The sequence below is a fragment of the Choloepus didactylus genome (genome assembly GCF_015220235.1).
Source record: "Choloepus didactylus isolate mChoDid1 chromosome 11 unlocalized genomic scaffold, mChoDid1.pri SUPER_11_unloc2, whole genome shotgun sequence".
NCBI classification, from domain to species: Eukaryota; Metazoa; Chordata; class Mammalia; order Pilosa; family Megalonychidae; genus Choloepus; species Choloepus didactylus.
The window spans coordinates 2,802,499-2,825,421 of record NW_023637579.1 but is presented as its reverse complement, the minus strand read 5'-3'; the positions used below and the strand labels follow the sequence as shown (position 1 = coordinate 2,825,421).

The 22,923-nt window shown below is 39.2% G+C and overlaps 1 protein-coding gene across 6 annotated transcripts in view; it reads right to left on the bottom strand.

Annotated features, from left to right (window-relative positions):
* The window catches only part of LOC119524586 (zinc finger protein 596-like), a 1,058,357-nt gene that overhangs the window by 446,904 nt on the left and 588,530 nt on the right, over positions 1 to 22,923 (bottom strand). The window contains exon 2 of one of the 6 annotated variants that reach the window (XM_037823293.1): positions 14,747 to 14,893. The exons of the other annotated variants lie outside the window; for them this stretch is intronic. The gene's annotated coding sequence lies outside the window, so the exon portion shown is untranslated. The remainder of the gene's footprint in view (positions 1 to 14,746; positions 14,894 to 22,923) is intronic. 6 annotated transcript variants of the gene reach the window in all.

Here is a 22,923-nt window from a genome sequence, read left to right as displayed (position 1 = left end):
AGTGTATATAAGGAAAAAATCAAAAGTTTGGAAAAACAACCGGCAGAATCTACTGAAATGAAAGGCACAATACAAGAGATTAAAGACACAAGGGAAACATACAACAGCAGATCTCAAGAGGCAGAAGAAAACACTCAGGAACTGGAGAAAAGGAGACATGAAAGCATGCACACAAAAGAACAGATGGAAAAAAACAATGGAAAAATATGAGCCATGTCTCTAGGGACTTAAGGACAAAACAAAATTTAGGAATGTACATATCACTGATGTCCCAGAAGAATAGACAGGAAAGGGAGCAGAAGCAATAATAGAGAAAATAATCAATGAAAATTTCTCATCTGTGCCAGTCTCAATGTATTGTCCACCAAACTGCCATTACCTTTGATGTAATCTTGTGTGGACAGACATATTAGTGTTGATTAGACTGCAATTCTTTGAGTGTTTCCATGGAGATGTGACTTACCCAACTATAAATAACACTGGATAACTCTGGGTGATTTCCCTGGAGGTGTGCCAGCCCACTCAGCATGGGTCTTGATTAGTTTACTAGAGCACCATATGAGCTCAGGCAGAAGGAGTCAGCTTGCCACATACAAGAGGGACACTTTGAAGAATGCAAGGAAGCTGAGAGAGGAGCAGCCTACAGAGACATTTTGGAGACGGGTTGGAAAGCAGACTTTTGCTCCAGAGAAGCTAAGAGAGGACAAACATCCCAAGAGCAACTGAGAATGACATTTTGGAGAGAAGCTGAAGCCAAGAGAAACATCCTGGGAGAAGTCCATTTTGAAACCAGAACTCTGGAGCAGACGCGAGCCACATGCCTTCCCAACTAACAGAGGTTTTCCAGACCCCATTGGCCATCCTCCAGGGAAGGTACCCGATTCTTGATGTAATACTTTGGATATTTTATGGCCTGAAGATGGTAACTGTGTAACCAAATAAATCCTCTTTTATAAAACCCCATCTATTTCTGGTGTTTTGCATTCTGTCAGCATTAACAAACCAGAACAGATTTTGGTACCAAGAGTGGGGTGCTGCTGAGATTGCAAATAATAAAATGTTGGAACAGCTTTTTAAATGGGTAAGGGGAAGATTCTGGAAGAATTTTGAGAAGCTTGATAGAAAAGGCCTAGGCCATTTTGAAGAGACTTTTGGTAGAAATATGGACTCTAAAGAGACTTCCTACAAGGGCTTGAGCAGAAATGATAAATGTATTGTTGCAAACTGGAAGGAAGGTGATCCTTGTTTTAATGTGGTGGAGAATTTGGCAAAATTGAGTCCTGGTGTCAGATGGAAGGCAGAATTTGAAAGTGAAAACCTGGAATACTTTACTGAGGAGAGTTCCAGACTACATGTAGAGGATGTACCCTTCCTTCTCCTTGCAGCTTATACTAAAATGCAGGCACAGAGAGATAAGCTAAGAACTGAACTCTTAGGTTCAAAGAAACCAGAAACTGATGGTTTGAAAAATGTCCCCCAAAATACCATTATCTTTGATGCAATCTTGTGTTGATTAGATTGTAATTATTTGAGTGTTTCCATGGATATCTGACCCACCCAACTGTAGGTGATAACTCTGGATGATAACTCTGGATGATTTCCTTGGAGGTATAGCCCCATCCATTCAGCATGGGCCTTGATTAGTTTACTAGAGCACTATATGGACTCAGACAGAACACTTGTTACTGCCAAGAGGAATACTTTGAAGAATGCAAGGAAGCTGAGAGAGAAGCAGCAGCTTACAGAGACATTTTAGAGTTGATGTTTGAAAGCAGGTGGAACCCCAGAAGCTATAGCCCCATGTGAGGATTTAACCAAGCATGGAACCTGACCACCATTTCAGTAGAAGCCAGGACTGGAGATGCAGTTATTCAGAAAGAATTTGTGGAAATTCCTATTGTCTGACAGCTTTGACCCAAGGGGTTCATGTGAAACCAATAGAATTTCTGTGAGATTTTTATAGACGGAGCCACTGCAAGTCTGGACTGGAGGAGACAGACAAGGAACAAATTGAAGGAAAAATTTCTTCAAAGATAGAGCCATGGAGGTTGAGGTCTGGAGTCAAGAGGTCTCAGACTGGGAGAGCGGGAGTATCCCACATGCATGGAAAGGGTGAGTTTGCCCTGGAGGTCAAGGGTGGGCCTACTGCCTTGATGCTCAGGAAAAGTTCTGCCACCCCAAACCCCAAAGAGAGTGCAGTACCTTCCCAAGGAATTGGGGAGAGCCTGGATGCCACCTCACTGTTCTGAAGGGGTTGAGCATGTGCTCCAGAGATGGAAGGGTATCTGGGTGCTGCCCCAAAGTTTGTAGAGGGTGGGGCCAAGAAGGTGGTCTCCCCAATGTGAGGATATGTTGGAGTACTCACCACAGCATTTGGAAAGAAAAGGGTTGCTATGAAAGCCTTTGGAAAGGATTGGACTCTTTCTCTCTCAAGCCCCAAGGATACAACATTGTTCGGTAAATGACTCTTAGACTTTGAAATCTAATGGAATTTCCCCTGCACGTTTTAGGAATTGTTTTGGTCTCTTAAACCCTGTTTTTCTTTCAGTTTCTCCCTATGGCAATGGAATGCTTACCCTATGACTGCTCCTCTTTTCTATATTGGAAACATATAACTTGTTCTAAGTTCACAGATCCACAACAAAAGGAGAATTATGCCGTAGGACTGAGAACACCTGTAATTGATTTTGATGGGATCTTGTACTTACCTATTGTTACTGAAATGATTTAAGTTTTTGTGATATTGCAATGAGATGAATGCATTTGTATTTGGAAAGATCATGTCATTTTGGGGTCCAGAGGATGGAATGTACCAGTTTGAATGTACTGTGTCCCCCAAAACACCATTATCTTTGATGCAATCTTGTGTGGGCAGAAGTATTAGTGTTGATTAGATTGTAATTATTTGAGTGTTTCCATGGATATCTGACCCACCCAACTGTAAGTGATAACTCTGGATGACAACTCTGGATGATTTCTTTAGAGGTGTAGCCCCATCCATTCAGCACGGGCCTTGATTAGTTTACTAGAGCACTATATGGGCTCAGACAGAAGGAGCATGCTTGTTACTGCCAAGACAAATACTTTGAAGAATGCAAGGAAGCTGAGAGAGGAGCAGCAGATTACAGAGACATTTTAGAGTTGATGTTTGAAAGCAGACTTTTGCTCTGGAGAAGCTGGGAGGACAAACATCCCAAGAGTAACTGAATGTGACCTTTTGGAGAGAAGCTGAGGCCTAGAGAGAAACATCCCAGGAGAAAGCTATTATGAAATCAGAACTCTGGAGCAGACACCAAATAAACCCCCTTTTATAAAAGCCAATCCATTTCTGGTGTTTTGCATTCTGGTAGCATTAGCAAACTAGAACACCATCTCTTAGGAAAGACAAAATTATAGATCCAAGAAGCACAGCATACTCCAAAGAGAATAGATCTGAACATGCCTACACCAAGACACTTAATAATCAGATTATCAAACATCAAAAACAAAAAGAGGATCCTGAAAGCAGCAAGAGAAAAGTGATCCATCACATACATAGTAAGTTTAAAGACTATGTGTGGATTTCTCAGCAGAAACCATGGAGGCAAGAAGGAAGTGGTGTGATATATTTAAGATAGTGAAAGAGAAAAACTGCCAAACAAGAATCTTATATATGACAAAACTGTCCTACAAATATGAGGGAGAGTTCAAAATTTTCTCTGACAAAAAGACAATGAGAGAGTTTCTGAACAGGACATGTTCTCTACAGGAAATACTAAAAGGAGCACTACAGACTGATAGAAAAATACAAGAGTCAGAGGTTTGGAACACAATTTTGGGTGATGGTAGCAAAGCAATGTAAGTATACTGAACAAAGATAACTATCAGTATCGTTGAAAGAGGAAGGTTAGGAGCATGTAAGACACCAGAAGAAAAGAGGAAAGATAAAGACTGGGACTGTGTAACTCAGTGAAACCTAGAGTGTTCAACTGTGATAAAATGTACAAATGTTTTTTCAGGAGGGAGAACAAATGAATGTCAACCTTGCAATGGATTAAATATAGGGAGGTATTGTGGGAAAAATACAATCAACATAAAATAGAGACTATAATTAACAGAATCATTGTATTATGTTTCCTTTAATGTAACAAAGGCAATATACCAAGGTAAATGTAGATAGGATGGGGGCATAGGGGAGGGGTGTGAGACTTGGCATTGCTAGTACTGTCTGACTCTATTCTACTTTGATCTAAGGTTATCTTTCCTTTTGCTGCTGCCTGTCATGGTTTTTTTTCCTTTTTTCTGCTTTCTTTTTTCTTTTTCTTTTGCCTCTCTACATTCTTTGACTCTTCTTCCTGATTTGTGGAAGAAATGATGTCTGTATAGAGATACTGGTGAGGGTGGTGAACACACAAATATGTGACTATACAGGGAACCATTGATTGTTTACTTAGGATGGAATGTATGGGGTGTGAACAAAACCATCTTAAAAAATGGGTTGATGACAAAACCTTAAGGGCAATATACTGAGTGAAATCAGCCAGACACATAAGGACAAACATTGCACAGTCTCAATGGTAGGAGCTAATTATAATACGGAAACTCATAGACATGAAATATAAGATACAAAGATATAGAACGAGGCTAAAGAATGGGGAGCGGTTTCTTAGTATAACCAGAATGTTCAACTAGGTTGAACTTAAATGTTTGGAAATGAACAGAGGTGACAGTAGCATGTTGTGAGAATAACAGTGCTGACTGTTGCATGAATGTGGTGGAAAGGGGAAGCTCAGAGTCAAGTATGTCACCAGTAGGAAAGTTGAAGGTTAAAAGATGGAAAGGTATAAAACAGTGAACCATGTGGTGGGCAATGTCTGAGATTAACTGTACAAATATTAGAAATCACTTCCATGAACCAGAACAAATTTATGACACAACAACTAGAAGTTAATAATGTACTATAACAATACTACAAGTCAACAATGGAGGGGTGATGGGTAGGGATATGGAAGGATTTGAGTTTCCTCTTTTTTGTCTTTATTTCTTTTCTGGAGTAATGAAAATATTCTAAAAATTGAACAAAAATTGTGATGGATGCAGAGCTGTATGATGGTACTGGGGGCAACAGACTGTACACTTTTGATCTTTGGATGATTGTATGGTATGTGAACAATCACAAAGAAAAAAATCTCAACAAACTTCACATAGGATCAATTGAATGACAACCATACTCAGACATATAGTAATCACATTGTCTAATGCCAAGAATAAGGACAGTGTCCTGAAAGATGCAAGAGAAAAGTAAAAAGTTATCTATGAGGGAATCCCAATTAAGTTAATTTCCAATTTATATTCGGAAACCATGGACACAAGAAGGCAGTAGTTTGAAATATTTACAGTGCTGAAAGAAAACAATTTCAAATGACAGTAAGAGACTCTGAGATAAAAGGTGTTAATACCAGAACTGTCCTAACATGAAGACTAAAGGGAGATCTTCAGCATAAAAGGAAGGCCACTACACAGTGGATCAAAGCAGCATAAAGCTCTGATAAATGTAACATTATGGGTAGTTTCAAGTACCAGTACTATAGTATTGTATTTTTGTTATATAACTCCACTTATTTCTTACAGGGGCAAACATGAAAACTCATAAAAAGCAATGACAAATTGTTTTAGCTGTACAATGTACACAGATACAATCAGTAAAAACTGCAATCAGTCATCAAAAATCTTCCCACAAATAAATGCCCAGGGCCAGATGGCTTCACAGGGGAATTCTACCAAACTTTCCAGAAACAACTGACACCAATCTTACTCAAACTCTTTCAAAACATTGAAAAAAATGGAACACTACCTAACTCATTTTATGAAGCTAACATCAATCTAATACCAAAACCAGGCAAAGATGTTACAAAAAAGGAAAACTACCGGCCAATCTCCCTAATGAATATAGATGCAAAAATCCTCAACAAAATACTTGCAAATCGAATCCAAAGACACATTAAAAAAATCATACACCATGACCAAGTGGGGTTCATTCCAGGCATGCAAGGATGGTTCAACATAAGAAAAACAATCAATGTATTACAACACATTAAAAACTCGAAAGGGAAAAATCAATTGATCATCTCAATAGATGCTGAAAAAGCATTTGACAAAATCCAACATCTGTTTTTGATAAAAACACTTCAAAAGGTAGGAATTGAAGGAAACTTCCTCAACATGATAAAGAGCATATATGAAAAACCCACAGCCAGCATAGTACTCAACTGGTGAGAGACTGAAAGCCTTCCCTCTAAGATCAGGAACAAGACAAGGATGCCCGCTGTCACCACTGTTATTCAACATTGTGCTGGAAGTGCTAGCCAGGGCAATCCGGCAAGACAAAGAAATAAAAGGCATCCAAATTGGAAAAGAAGAAGTAAAACTGTCATTGTTTGCAGATGATATGATCTTATATCTAGAAAACCCTGAGAAATCAACGATACACCTACTAGAGCTAATAAACAAATTTAGCAAAGTAGCGGGAATACAAGATTAATGCACATAAGTCAGTAATGTTTCTATATGCTAGAAATGAACAAACTGAAGAGACACTCAAGAAAAAGATACCATTTTCAATAGCAACTAAAAAAATCAAGTACCTAGGAATAAACTTAACCAAAGATGTAAAAGACCTATACAAAGAAAACTACATAACTCTACTAAAAGAAATAGAAGGGGACCTTAAAAGATGGAAAAATATTCCATGTTCATGGATAGGAAGGCTAAATGTCATTAAGATGTCAATTCTACCCAAACTCATCTACAGATTCAATGCAATCCCAATCAAAATTCCAACAACCTACTTTGCAGACTTGGAAAAGCTAGTTATCAAATTTATTTGGAAAGGGAAGATGCCTCGAATTGCTAAAGACACTCTAAAAAAGAAAAACGAAGTGGGAGGACTTACACTCCCTGACTTTGAAGCTTATTATAAAGCCACAGTTGCCAAAACAGCATGGTACTGGCACAAAGATAGACATACAGATCAATGGAATCGAATTGAGAATTCAGAGATAGACCCTCAGATCTATGGCCGACTGATCTTTGATAAGGCCCCCAAAGTCACCGAACTGAGCCATAATGGTCTTTTCAACAAATGGGGCTGGGAGAGTTGGATATCCATATCCAAAAGAATGAAAGAGGACCCCTACCTCACCCCCTACACAAAAATTAACTCAAAATGGTACCAAAGATCTCAATATAAAAGAAAGTACCATAAAACTCCTAGAAGATAATGTAGGAAAACATCTTCAAGACCTTGTATTAGGAGGCCACTTCCTAGACTTTACACCCAAAGCACAAGCAACAAAAGAGAAAATAGATAAATGGGAACTCCTCAAGCTTAGAAGTTTCTGCACCTCAAAGGAATTTCTCAAAAAGGTAAAGAGGCAGCCAACTCAATGGGAAAAAATTTTTGGAAACCATGTATCTGACAAAAGACTGATATCTTGCATATACAAAGAAATCCTACAACTCAATGACAATAGTACAGACAGCCCAATTATAAAATGGGCAAAAGATATGAAAAAAGAGAACATTCTCATCACATCAGTTCTCTGAAGAGGAAATACAAATGGCCAAGAAACACATGAAAAAATGTTCAGCTTCACTAGCTATTAGAGAGATGCAAATTAAGACCACAATGAGATACCATCTAACACCGGTTAGAATGGCTGCCATTAAACAAACAGGAAACTACAAATGCTGGAGGGGATGTGGAGAAATTGGAACTCTTATTCATTGTTGGTGGGACTGTATAATGGTTCAGCCACTCTGGAAGTCAGTCTGGCAGTTCCTTAGAAAACTAGATATAGAGCTACCATTCGATCCAGCGATTGCACTTCTCGGTATATACCCAGAAGATCGGAAAGCAGTGACACGAACAGATATCTGCACGCCAATGTTCATAGCAGCGTTATTCACAATTGCCAAGAGATGGAAACAACCCAAATGTCCTTCAACAGATGAGTGGATAAATAAAATGTGGTATATACACATGATGGAATACTACCCGGCAGTAAGAAGGAACGATCTGGTGAAACATATGACAACATGGATGAACCTTGAAGACATAATGCTGAGCGAAATAAGCCAGGCACAAAAAGAGAAATATTATATGCTACCACTAATGTGAACTTTGAAAAATGTAAACAAATGGTTTATAATGTAGAATGTAGGGGAACTAGCAGTAGAGAGCAATTAAGGAAGGGGGAAAGGGGGAACAATAATCCAAGAAGAACAGATAAGCTATTTAACGTTCTGGGGATGCCCAGAAATGACTATGGTCTGTTAATTTCTGATGGATATAGTAGGAACAAGTTCACAGAAATGTTGCTATATTATGTAACTTTCTTGGGGTAAAGTAGGAACATGTTGGAAGTTAAGCAGTTATCTTAGGTTAGTTGTCTTCTTCTTACTCCCTTGTTATGGTCTCTTTGAAATGTTCTTTTATTGTATGTTTGTTTTCTTTTTTTTAACTTTTTTTTTCATACAGTTGATTTAAAAAAGGGAAAGTTAAAAAAAAAAAAAAAAAGAAAAACAAGGAAAAAAAAAAAAGATGTAGTGCCCCCTTGAGGAGCCTGTGGAGAATGCAGGGGTATTCGCCTACCCCACCTCCATGGTTGCTAACATGACCACAGACATAGGGGACTGGTGGTTTGATGGGTTGAGCCCTCTACCATAAGTTTTACCCTTGGGAAGACGGTTGCTGCAAAGGAGAGGCTAGGCCTCCCTATATTTGTGCCTAAGAGTCTCCTCCTGAATGCCTCTTTGTTGCTCAGATGTGGCCCTCTCTCTCTGGCTAAGCCAACTTGAAAGGTGAAATCACTGCCCTCCCCCCTACGTGGGATCAGACACCCAGGGGAGTGAATCTGCCTGGCAACGTGGAATATGACTCCCGGGGAGGAATGTAGACCCGGCATCGTGGGACGGAGAACATCTTCTTGACCAAAAGGGGGATGTGAAAGGAAATGAAATAAGCTTCAGTGGCAGAGAGATTCCAAAACGAGCCAAGAGATCACTCTGGTGGGCACTCTTACGCACACTTTAGACAACCCTTTTTAGGTTCTAAAGAATTGGGGTAGCTGGTGGTGGATACCTGAAACTATCAAACTACAACCCAGAACCCATGAATCTCGAAGACAGTTGTATAAAAATGTAGCTTATGAGGGGTGACAATGGGATTGGGAAAGCCATAAGGACCAAACTCCACTTTGTCTAGTTTATGGATGGATGCGTAGAAAAGTAGGGGAAGGAAAGAAACAGACAAAGGTACCCAGTGTTCTTTTTTACTTCAATTGCTCTTTTTCACTCTAATTATTATTCTTGTTATTTTTGTGTGTGTGCTAATGAAGGTGTCAGGGATTGATTTAGGTGATGAATGTACAACTATGTAATGGTACTGTAAACAATCGAAAGTACAATTTGTTTTGTATGACTGCGTGGTATGTGAATATATCTCAATAAAATGATGATAAAAAAAAAAAAAAAAAAAAAAAAAAAAGAGCTCAGTGAGTGCAAGCAGAAAAAGGGGAGGGGTGCTCCACTGGCAGCCAGCTCCCAAATGCCAGCTTAGTAATAGAAGCTACACTTGCTTAGGCATTTACTCTGCAAAAAAAAAAAAACTGCAAAATGCAGGGAAGGAACTGTTTGTATTCTATATAAGCTGGTGTCTAATCAAATATGATTGGTATATTTTCAGGATACTGAATTTCAACACAATGGCAACAAAAAAAAATGAAAAAGATTTTCAGAAGGTAATGAGACTCAAAATGGGAAAACACAAAAATGGGATACATGGTACAATACATGCAATGGGATATTATTCAGCCATAAAAAGGAATGAAGATCTGATTCATTCCTTTTTGAATGAACCTTGAAGATTTCATGTTGAGACAAATAAGCTAGACACAAAAGGACAAATGTGCAATCTCCCTGATATGAACTAATTTTAATTGAGTCAGGAAATCAATCTTATAAAACAAAAAACAACATTGTACAACAGTGAAAGTTATTGTAAATGATGGACTATAGTTCATAGCACAATTATACAACTGTCCTCCAAAATTGTAACAAATGGACTACATTAATGCAAGGGGTTAATATGGTAGTATCTAGGAACTCTATATTTTATAATTTTCCTGTAAACCTGTAACATCTCTAATAAAAAAAAAGAATGGGGCTGGCTGAAGAAAGAACCAGTGAACTTGAAGACAGCTGAAATCTCCCAGTCTGGGGAGCGAAAAGAAAAAATGAAAAGTGAACAGAGTCTGAGGAACTTACGGGAGAATGTGGTGGACTGGCACTGGATGTACCCCAGAAAAATGTTCAGTCTGGAGGTCAATCTGGAGGTTATTCTTACACATTATAGAGATACTCCTTTTTAACTTCTAGTATATTAGAACAGATAGAAGGAAATAACTGAATCTGTTGAAAAGTAATCCAGTAGGCTTGATTCTTGGTGATAATTGTGCAAGTATTTAAAACTGTCTAGGCATCAAAAACAAAGTCAGGAAAACTGTTATAGGAAATAGAAACCCAGAAAGACACAACAACTAAATGTATTGTGGTGTCCTGGATAGGATTCCTGAAAAACAACTAAAAGATAGTTGATAAAAACTATCATATGACCTTATGATTGTGATTACCTTGTGACTCTGATTACCCTGTGACTGAAACTCCCTTTACCCACTGTATGGGTAGAAGAGCAATAAAATAATGATAAAAACACACAAATAATAGGAGGGGATAAGGGGTATGGGATGCTTTGGGAGTACTTTTTGATATTTGAGAAATGAAAATATTCTAAAATTATGGTGATGAATGCACAACTACATGATGATACTGTGAACCACTGTACACTCTGGATGGATTATATGGCATGTGAGTACATCCCAATAAAACTGCATTTAAAAAAAAAGGCAAGCTGCAGAACAGGAAAAAACATATGATAATATGAGAGACAGTGACAAAATCATGGTAAATTATATTGAACTTTTTTCTTTTCCCAGTGCACACCATCCTTACAGTCCAGTATTTCCAAATCTGTGATCACCCTTAAGGCACCAACACATTAGCTAATGTGAGGGAGATGCAATTTACTAAAACAGTACTCTGATGCCCTGGATCATTTTAAATGTAGGCCTTTACATGCTCAGAAATTCCTGGAAAGTCAAATTTGTTCTCAGTGTAAAATGTGCTATATTCTCCAAGATACTCCATCTGTAATTAAAATTATGCTCAGTGATCCCTTCTGGGACATTAGATTTCTAAAACCCCAAATACTGACATTTTCAAGTACTCACAATCCCACCTGCTTCCTGTGTTACAAGACATGAGAGATACACTAGAAAATATTCCAACAGCCTTTGGGAGTCTCTACAAAGAAGGTGCTCTATAGATCAAATTTTTACTAATTCAATTTGTGTTCATCTCTTGATATCTGAATGACTTCATAATTATCAAAGAGTATATGGCCTGCCGCACAAAAAGTGACTTTATTTTTCTATAAACTTCTTATTTTACAATAGTGTAAATCTAACAGAAAAGGTGAGAGGACAGTACAGAGTTCCCATATACCACTCACCAGTTTCCCCTATTAACATTTTACATTACTGTGGTTCATTTATCACAATAAATGAACTAATATTGATACATTAAATACATATATTATTTAGATGCACTTAGATTTTATCAAGCATCTTTTAGTTGTTGTAAAAGGATCCTATCTAGGATATGACAATACATTAGTTGCTATGTCTCCATAGGTTTCTATTTGCTATAACAGTTTCCCTGACTTTGTTTTTGATAAACTTGAGTTTTGAGTACTGCTTACATATTTTACAGAACATCCCTAAACTGGCATGTGTCTAAGGTTTTTCTCATAACTAAATTGGGATTTGGGGCTTGGGGGAAGATTACAAAGATAAAATGCCATTCTCATCACATCATATTTAGGGTGTATACTATCAGTCCAACTCATCACTGTTGTTAAACTTGACCATCTGGCTGAGGTAGTCTTCCTAAAGTTACCTTTTTCTCCCCCATTTCCATACTACAGTCTTTGGAAGGAATCACTATGCACAACCCACATGTAAGGGGAAAAGTTTTGCTATACCTCCTTGAGAGGAGAATATTTACATAAATCACTTGAACTATTTCTGTATGAGAAATTTGTTACTCTGACATTTATGTATTCAGTCATTCACTTATATCAACAGGGACCCATGGATATTAGTTTATACTTTGGGTTATAATCAAAAACTTTTATTTCTTTTGTTGCTCAGATTGTTCCTGCTTCAGCCACTGGGAACTCTCTCAGTTAGCACTCTGTCCTGTGAACTCAGCACCATCATTGTGCATGTGCATACACATTGGAGCACTTCCTAATTTTGTGACACCCAAAAGTGCTCCATGATAATCTTTTCTATTCCCTTTCCCAATCCTATATCAGTCATGTCTCCAAAAAGTTCTAGTTCCTTCTACTGGAGATGGTATTAGAAACCAAGATGTGAATGCTGGGTATGCTCATTGCTATTTGGGGTATGATTACTTCTTGGCTCTCTCTGCTGACAGAATAGAAATGCAAGCATACATATTAACCTGTGTTTATATACATAATGATAAATATTTCTGGATGTATTATCCATCCTATCTATTATTTGAAGTCATCCACAAATTGAAAATGTTCCTCTCCCAGAACTGATCACCCAGTCAACTAGAATCCATTTATTAATTGATAGTGGTTTCGATGCTGCAGTGCAGAACTTAAGAATTTACTATGCTAAAGCCTCTCCTTGTGGCTACCTCACTGATTCATGACAGAATTGTCTGACACACTCCACTGTCTATTTCATTTCTGGCCACCATCTCTAGTCCTAGCATGGAGCTTGGCATATGGCAACATTCCACAAGTGCTTGCTGAATAAATGCATAAGGGAATGCATGTACACATAACACCTATCACCTTCCTCTTCACTCTCAGAGTGCTTTCCTTCTTAATCCATGGAAGAAATAGAGGCCATGTTTTGGAAGCTGCCTTAACTTCAGGCCCTCCTTCATACAAGTATACCTGCATCATACCCATCTTGTGTCCTATTTCCCGCTGCAGTAGAAAAGGTATTTATTTTCAGCCAATGTTGATAGCTCTATGGGGGTTTAGATTCTCTCCCTGCCTCTTCAGATCTAATTTCAAAAGTTCTTTGCCTGTACTGTCTTGCATGCTCAACTTCTCCCTATCCATCCTCTCTTTCTCCTCTGCACATACACTCCAGTTTCACCTATACTGTTATAAACAAAGGTTTTCATTCCCCTACTCAAAGTGATGTCCTAACTTATTTCCTTGATAAAAAAAATCTAAATAATCTCTTCAACTCTCACCCACTTCTCAACTACTATCTGGCTACTACCACTAATGGAAAACAATCCATTTCTATCTAATTTAAATCTATTTCCTGTGGATTAATTTTTATAATTGAATTGCTGGTATGTTTGAGAAACACATCTAAATATACAACACTGGAATTCTATAGTTTGATTTGGAGATATGATTCCTTATCTTGAAAGGATGGCCTTTGTAAAGAATAAAATGAATGGCCATATTTATGGGGTTTTGATGCTTACGAGAAACAATTACTAGAGAAAAAACTGAAAAGTGAAGATTTTTTTTTCATAGTAACTATATGGTTATTTCACCTATTCACCTTGACAAAATAATTATAAACACAGTGGTTTCAACAGTTTTTTTACATAGAAGCAGGAATCAACTGCGGGTAGTCCAACACCACCACCATATCTTAACTGCTTAATCTATGTTGTTTCCAAGTTGTTTTCCAAATTGCAAATTGGCTTCTCTAAAGGAAATTCTGTCTAACTGAATTTGTTTTAAAAAAATAGCATGGGGTGAAATATACCAGACTCCAGGAATGCATTTTTCTGATCTAATTATTTGGTTTACCAACTTCATTTGACAAATATTTAGTGAGTATCTATTATGTGTCATACACTGGTCTAGATGTTTGGGAAATATTAGTAAAGAAACTAGCTAAATTCTAGTGCGAAAGAAATTAACAATGACTCATAAACAAATAAATTCTATCACATATTAGAAAATGAATAAGTTCTCTGGAGGAAAAGAATAGAATAAAGTAGATTGGAAGTGTAGGGGTGAGGTGGGGTATTTAAATTTGAAATGGAGAAGTCAGTGTAAGCCACATGGAGAAGGTGACAATTCATCAAAGACTTAAAGGAACAGGCACAGAGGAAAGGAGGGAGGGACAGTCAGTGCAAATGCCTTCAGTGAGACTGTGCCTGGAACACACAAAGAATGCTAAGTTTAAGTGTGGCTGGATCAGAGTGAGGAGAAAGGTAGTGAGAGATGAGGTAATAACAAGCATGGAGGGGTAAAATTAAATAGAGTTCTGTATGTGGTTAGAAGGACCTTGACTTTTAATCTGATTGACACAGAAAGCCATTTGTTGGAGATTGAATCATGTCTTCCACACAAAGCAAGTTCAAGTTCCAATCCCTGGTCCTGTATGAACCAAATTTATAAATAAGACCTTTGAAGATGTTAATAGTCAAGTGATGTTCAAAACGAATGATGGGCCTTACATAAAATGGCCAAGTCCTTATAAGCAAAAGATATTGGATATAGGAATCAAAGCCACAGGGAGCAGCCAGAAGTTGGAAGTCAACAGAACACAGAAGAGAAAGAAAACATCACCATGTGTGTCCGTGTGATAGAAAGCCAAGGACAAGGTATCTCCAGCAGCCAGCCTCAGAATGCAGAAAGCCAGTCCTCCAGAAAAATCCTTGATGACACCTTGATTTTGGACTTCCCCTAATCTCAAAACCACGAGCCAATAATCTCCTGTTAAGTCAAAAAATAAAAGAAAAAAAATAAGCATGTTCACTTTCAGATTTAAGACCATGGCTATAAGAAAGATTCACAATATAAATCAATTTCCACTGACTCCCCATTTGTATTCCCAATATGACAGACCCTCAGTTACTAAGGACAAATGATATTATTTGTAGTAATGGGTCTATAAAAAGCATTACCTTGACTGGAGTCACACCGTTCTGCCAGGCTATCTTATTTGAGGTTTTGATAAGATATTTGTCAGGGCACCAAACTGCCTTAATAGCTAGTAAATGTCTGGTCAAAAAGCACTTGGTCTCCTGCCTAACCCCTTAGCACTTCATAATCAATCTATAACTTCTCATTGGTCTATTTCCCTCATCTACATTCTCAGAAAAAAAATAGAAATTACTCAGAGTTCACAATTCCAATACTGTATATTTCCCTGACTTTCTCATACATACTAGCATTTTGCATCCACTAACATACACATTCTGCTCTTCTTATATTGGATTTGTGACACTGTGCATCAAGAGCTGCTCTCAAAAAGGCAGATTCATTTACGTCTAATGAACAAGCCAAATATCTCATCTGCCACCATTAAAGCAATATTAACCTGTTTCTATACAGTGGGCCTTTGGTTTGAATAATAGAACAAGACCACATCTGTGTCAACAGCTGCTTCCTTTTGGGCAAGAACCCATAGCCTGATATTCTGGAGAAGGGCCTTTTACACAGTATGTACATAAGATACAGTTTTAGGTATCAGGCAAAGTGTATTTCAGTGTTCCAGGCCCTGGTTTATCATCAGTTTTTCCCTTTAGAGGGTGTCTACTTTCTTTGTCTCATTTAGGTAACTTCTTTTCCCTTCATCAAGACATCTTCTGCAGAAAGTTTATCATCTATATGTTAGGGTGAATTACTTACCATGGAAGTAATTGCTTAGGAAAAAAAAAAAAAACAATTTCCAATGAAAGGAAGACTTTTTTCAATTAAAAATAGAAGCAAATTGTTGGTACAGACCTATTGTAGGGAGGACCTTTGATTAGGTTATTTTGATTGAGAAGTGACCCAACCAATTCAAAGTGGGTCTTAATCCTTTATGAGGAGTCCTTTATGAGGGTAAAAGACGGAAAATGTCCATAGAACCCAGAGAGAAACAAAGAGAAACATCCAGAGAAGTTTGGAGAAAGCTTAGAGAAAAAAAGCCCCTGGAAGAGCTGAGAGAGTCACTGAAACCAGAACCCATGGGAGAAGGACCAGCAGACATCACCAGTTACCTTCCCATGTGACAGAGGTATCCTTTCTTCAGAATCCAAGTATCAACCTGCTGATGCCTTTAGGACATTTTATGGCCTTGGAACTATAAATTTTAAGTTAATAAATCCCCACTGTAAAAGCCAATACACTGCCAGTATATTGCATTCTGGAAGCTTTAGCAAACCAAAATGGTAGAATCCAATCCATAAAACAGGGGAGGTCTAAAGATGAAGACCAAGGCTTATGCAGGCAGAACAAGAATGTCTTAAAAATAATCTTATTTGTTAGTACAGGAAAGTTTCCTTGGCTTAGCATTGAGTTAGAGAAACTAAGCTACAGAAGAAAAAAAAACAAAACAGAAGGTTATGATTTGGGTCTCAGGTTTCAGGTACTGGTAGAACACACACTTACAAGACATAGGAACTTAGGAAAGATTCAGTTTGCTTACACAGGGCTTAGCATGAGGGACTCCATCTCAAGCCTAATTTAATATATTTAACAATTACCCTCATTTTGATCTGGCTTTTAGCCATCGACAGCTGTGATCAAAATTCTGCTGTTCAGCATGTCTCCATTAATGCCTAAGGTCTTGGAGTAGTAATTGCAGGTGGTTTTAATGTTGCACTCATAGGTGGTCATGATGATGTCAATATATCCTTGTTCATCTCTTTTTTTGTTCCAGGCATGAAGAAAGCATTTGCTGGTTCACAAATAACTGCATACCCCCATGTAATAACGTGGAGGGAAAACAGTGCACGAGAGATACTATAATAAGTATTATGACTAATAAACTGCCCAAATGCCTATCTCTTACTATGCTCCTAAGCTCAAGTCTAATGTTTTAAACCAGCTGAAATCAAAGAGCTTTAAAAATGGCCCTGAGGAAGACTTTAATGCAATTGTGTCTCAACTTCCCCAGAGGTGTATTCCCGGGTACAAGAGGTGCTGTTGGCAATGGCAAAATGCCTCCCTGTTCAGCTAATAAGCAGTCAAGCACAACAATGCTAAATCAAATTGAGCTAATAAATTTAATGACTCTTGCTGTATAGCTGTAGCTTTAGCAGTAGACTCAGCAAGTTCTCCCATTGTGATTGATAAATTTCTAATGTTTTCATGATTACCCAAGTCAAGGTAGCAACAATCTGCCATGTTTTCAGCACCACCCTCCTCATGCATCTGGGTAGCAGCCAGAATCTCTGCCATCTCCAGGGCACAGGCTCAGACCCCTCAAAACAGTGAGGTGGTCTCAATGGTTGCTAATGTGCTCACAGAAATAGGGGACTGGTGGTTTGATGGGCTGAGCCTCTACCACAGGACTTGCCCTTGGGCAGACTGTTGCTGCAAAGGAGAGGCTAGGCCTCCCTATAATTGTGCCTAAGAGCCTCCTCCAAAATGCCTCTTTGTTTCTCAGATGGTCCTCTCTCTCTAGCTAAGCCAATCTGGCAGGTGAAATCACTGCCCTCCCCCCTACATGAGATCAGACACCCAGGTGAGTGGATCTCCCTTGCAACATGGAATATGACTTCTGGGGAGGAAGGTACACACAGCCTCATGGGATAGAGAACATCTTCACCAAAAGGGGGAAGTGAAAGGAAATGAAATAAGCTTCAGTGGCAGAGAAATTCCAAAAGGAGCTGAGAGGTTGCTTTGGTGGGCACTCTTATGCACAATATAGACAGCCCCTTTTAGGTTCTAATGAATTGGGGTAGCTGGCAGTAGATACCTGAAACTATCAAACTACAACCCAGAACCCATGAATCTTGATTGTATAAAAATGTAGCTTTTGAGGGGTGACAATGGGATTGGGAAAGCCATAAGGACCACATTCCCCTTTATCTACTTTATGGATGGATAAGTAGAAAAATGGTGGAAGGAAAAAACAAAGGCACCCAGTGTCCTTTTCTACTTTAATTGCTCTTTTTCACTTTATTATTCTTGTTAATTTTGTGTGCATGCTAATGAAGGTGTCAGGGATTGATTTTGGTGATGAATGCACAACTATGTAATGGTACTGTGAACAACTGAATGTATGATTTGTTTTGTATGGCTGCATGGTATGTGAATATATTTCAATGAAATGAATTTAAAAAAAAAAACAGTGAGGTGGTGACTAGGCTCTCCCCAATCCCAGGGGAATGTGCTTCACCCTGAGGCCTGAGGTAGCAGCACTCTCGTTAATAACAAGGAGGAAGGCCCGCCTTCTGCAAGCTCTCCCTTGCCATGTGTGTGGGTGAGTTCATTCTCCTGGCTCGACTCCAGACCTTGGTTCCTGTGGTTCTGCCTTGAGGTTAATTTTCCTTCAATCTGTCCCTTTGCTCACCCTTTCAGTCCAGACCAGCAGTGGTTCCATTCATACAGATATCACAGAAAATTTGTTAGTTCTGCATGCAGTACACAGGGTCCCTGCAAACAATAGGACTCTCCACAAATCCTTTCTGGATAACTTCATCTCCAACCCTGACATGAACTGAAATGGCTGACTGGTTCCAGGTTTGGTCAAATCTCACATGGGGCACTATTCTCTGGGGACTCACTTTTCAAAAGTTCAAAATTTTCCAAACTATCAGTTCTCAATTTCTTTGTTCTTAAGATTTCAGTTCTCAGATTATCCCTTTCCTCTCAGATTTTACCATAAGCTGCAAGGAGAAGCCAGGGTGCATTTTCCGTATTTAGAATGGAAATTTCCTCAGCTAAATATCCAAGTTCATCATTTTCAAATTTTGTCTTGCATCTGACACCAAAACTCAATTTTGCCAAATTCTCTGCCACTTTAAAACAAGGATCGCCTTTCTTCTTGTTGGTAATGACACAGTCATCATTTCTAAGTCCTCATTAGAATTATCTTTAGAGTCCATACTTCTACCAACAGTCTCTTCAAAGCAATCTACGTCTTTTCTATCAAGCACCTTAGAATTCTTGTAGGATCTTCCCCTTATACTTTATAAAGCCATTCCAGCATTCTTGGTATTTGCATCTTGCGGCACCCCACTACTCCAACCAAAACTGTTATGGTTTGCTAAAGCTGCATGAATGCAACATATCAGAAATGGTTTTGCTTTTACAATGGGAAAAGTGGGAATTTATTAACTTACAATTTACAGGTCTTAGGTTGAGAAAATATCCAATTATGGCATCAACAGGATGATACCTGGACTCTGAAGAAAGGCTGTTAGCATGTGGGACACCCAGGTCACATGGGAAGGCACACGGCTGGTGTCTGCTGGCCTTTGTACTCAGGTTTCCTTGCTTTCAGCTTCTCATTCCTTCAGCTTCTGTGGGTCCTCTTTCAGCTTTCTGGGGCTTTCCTCTCTTAAGTCTCATTAGCTTTTCCTGTCTTTTATCCTCTCATAAAGGACTCCACTGAGGGCATTAAGACCCACCTTGAATGAGCTGAGTTATAACTCAACTGAACCAGAAGGATTCACCCATAAAAGGTGAGTACCCATATGGATGGATTAAAAGAATATGGCCTTTTCTGGGGTAAATAACAGCTTCAAACTAGCCCATTATCCAATTCATGAACTGTTTCACAGAGTTCTAAGATCTGAACAATTTCCTGTGAATTATTTATTTATTTATTTTTTTTTTGGCTGTAGACAAATTAAAATCTGGTTCCAATAATTCTGGACTCCTAGATAACTCTGTGGAAAGGTCACCACCTTATGCAGACAAGATAATATCCAAAACATAAACAGCAGGAATTTGAGACACGTTTCACAACAATGACTAAATATGTATGAAATAAAGAGAAATAAAAAGGCAGCTTCTCTCTTTCATTCATGAGTTAAGTTATGTTTATAAAAGTGAGGCTCATTTGTGGGAAAAATATATATTCATTTAGCAACATATTATTTACCTATTGAAGTTGTCAAAGAAATTGGAGTTAAATTAGTATGACTTTCAAGAACAAAGAAAGATATGCTAGAGACTAAGAATCCAAAATGGTGAATGAGGAGGGAGAGAGAAAACTCTCCTCTGTGAAAAACACTAGATAAAAGACAGAAGGTGCTCCAGAATTCCAGTTCCAGGATCCCACCAGTTGGGCAAGGACTTATAAATTCATAGTGACAGAGCAACTGGAGAAGCAAAGAGACTGAGTTAGGAATCATGTAAGTCTTTGATCCAGAGAATCACTGGGTAAACAGCAGCAGCTGGAGTCATGCTGAGGCAGCAGGCCAGTTGGAGTGGGACCCAGGGAGTGGGCAAGGAGATGGCAGCAGGAGCTGCAGTCAAGAGCAGCTGGGAGTGCCTTCCACATCCCAGGCACATGCCTTGGTAACTGGCATGGGTGATAGCTGTTTGTGCTCCCACAGCTGAAGACCCCCAAGTCAGGGAGAAGCAACTGCAGCAAGATGATTGTGGAAGTGGGTTATCTTCCACACCATGCACAACCATGCACAACATCTCCTTCACAACACTGCACCTGAGAGCCTCCTAAAGGGAACTCCAGATTTGGCTGGCTTGAGACAGCACAATACCTCCCCCACAGAAGCCAAATGGGTACACAGTTGAGATGCAGGGGAACTGAATGCATGAAAGTAACAGGAGTCCTACACCAAACCCAGAGATTTGTGGGTCCACAGCAGAGAGAGACTGAGTGGACTCTGAGCTGAAGGGATGGATGCATGTGCAGCCCCAGTTTCACAGCTGCATCCCCAGAAATGGCTACGAGTACTGGGCCCTCTTTCCTGCCAAACTGCAATCACAGAGTGGGCAGTTCCCACTGCACAAGGAAAACTGGTGCACTGATTGGACAGCCACATGGACATCCACATTCTTCTGAAGGGTTCATGGGTCATTCTCCAGGATAGAACATATGTTGGGTCACAGATCAGGTCTCAATAAATTTAAAAAGACTGAAATTACACAAATCCCTTTCTCTGATAATAATGGAATGAAGCAGGAAGTCAATAATAGGAGCAGAACTGGAAAATTCATACATTTATGGAAGTTAAACAAGGCTCTCTTAAATGGTGGGTCAAAGAAGAAATTACAAGAGAAATCAGTGAATATCATGAGGCAAAGAAAATAAGAACACAACATATCAAAACTTATGGGACACAGCAAAAACAGTGCTGAGAGGCTAATTTATTGCCCTAAAAGCCTACATTATAAAAGGAAGAGCTAAAATCAAAGACATCTGCACATCTGGAGGAATTAGAAAAAGAACAACAAACTAAACTCAAAGCAACCAGAAGGAATTAAATAGAAAAAGCTTAGAACAAAAATAAATGAAATCTGAGAACAAAAAAGCAACAGAGAAATGGTGGGGTAAGATGGCGGAGTGGTGATGTGTGGAATGTAGTCACACCTCTTGGGCATCCAGATGGTAATTAGCCAAGAATTGTATAAAACAGCATTCTCGGGGTCTCCAGTGACCAGTCATGCATCAGACACTATCCTGGAGTGAGGGGAACAGCTAAGGTTGCAGCAAAATTTGGAATTTTGTAAGTTCCCCTGATGAGGTTTCTGGCACCCCTCCCCACCCAGACCCCGTGGGGAGTCTTACACCTGGCTCCCTGAAGGAGAAGAAACCAATCTGCTGGGAGCAAGAAAGAGGGCTCAACCCAGACTCAACTGAAGAATTAACAAATTAATTAACATTTGGAGTTGGGGGTGTCCTGGTTGTTAGAGAAGGGCTGGGCTCCAGAAAGTGGGGGCACATAGAAGCATGCAACTAATCTGCTATTCCAAAAAAACTTGTTTTCTTTCTTTCTTTTTTTTGTTACATTTTGTCCCCTTACTTCTATTGCTATATGACTCCTTATCTTCTTAGACTTCAATAGCCCCCTGGCAAGGGTAGAATTAAAGCTGTTGGATGAACCTAGAGGTGGCTCCCTGAAGGGAAATAATCTACTGGCAGCTGGAAGGACACCTCAATGCAGCCTCAAATGCAGAACAAATGAACAAATTAATAAATTAACTTTTGGAGTTAGGGGTGTCCAGGGTGTTAGAGAAGGGCTAGACATTGGGAAGGGGGGCACACAGAAGCAGCATCCATTCCAAGGTTTCAAAAAGGATTGGGATTTTTTTCCATATTCCATTACTCTTCTTATATTGCTCTGTGACTCCTCACCTTTTTACATTTCTATAGCCTCCTAGCAAAGGAGAAATTAAAGCTGTTGAAGAGTAACTATCCAGGTGAAAGAGACAATACCCTAAAGCACACATTTTTAAATAATCCATACTAACACTGGGGAAAGGCCTCAAAAAGAAATTTTTTTCTTTTTCTTTTAATTCCTTCTTTCTTATTAAAATAACTATTCTAAGTAGCTCTTTACAGAAAGCCTCTCTAGACCCAGCTGAAATAGATCTGACAGACAAAGCAATCAACCTAGTGGGGGAGACAAGTCTCCAAAGGGCATAACTCCCCCAGGAAAAGGGTGGTGTGGCCCAGCTCAATTGGCAGCCCAACTTAAAAGAACCCAGACCCCAGGGGCTGGAATTCAGAAACCAGATCCATTCAGCAATGCCCCTGACAGGTTCAGAGTCTGCACAGAATTAAAGACACTGAACCACCTTACACTGGTGGGGGAGCTGCATGCTGGCAAGTGCAACCTGCTGGACAGGATATGAAAGGCACAGAGTCTAGAGTCCTCACAGGAGGGTCTCATTCTCAGGGAAACTCCATACACTCCTCCTGAGACCTGTGCCTCTCTGAACTGGGAAAACCTGACTGGGGTTGACCATATCTGAGGAGATCCTCTCATAAAAAAGGCTAGTTAGAGGCAGGGCAAGAAACAGAAAACAAGAGGTGAAAAATCTTGATCAACTAAATG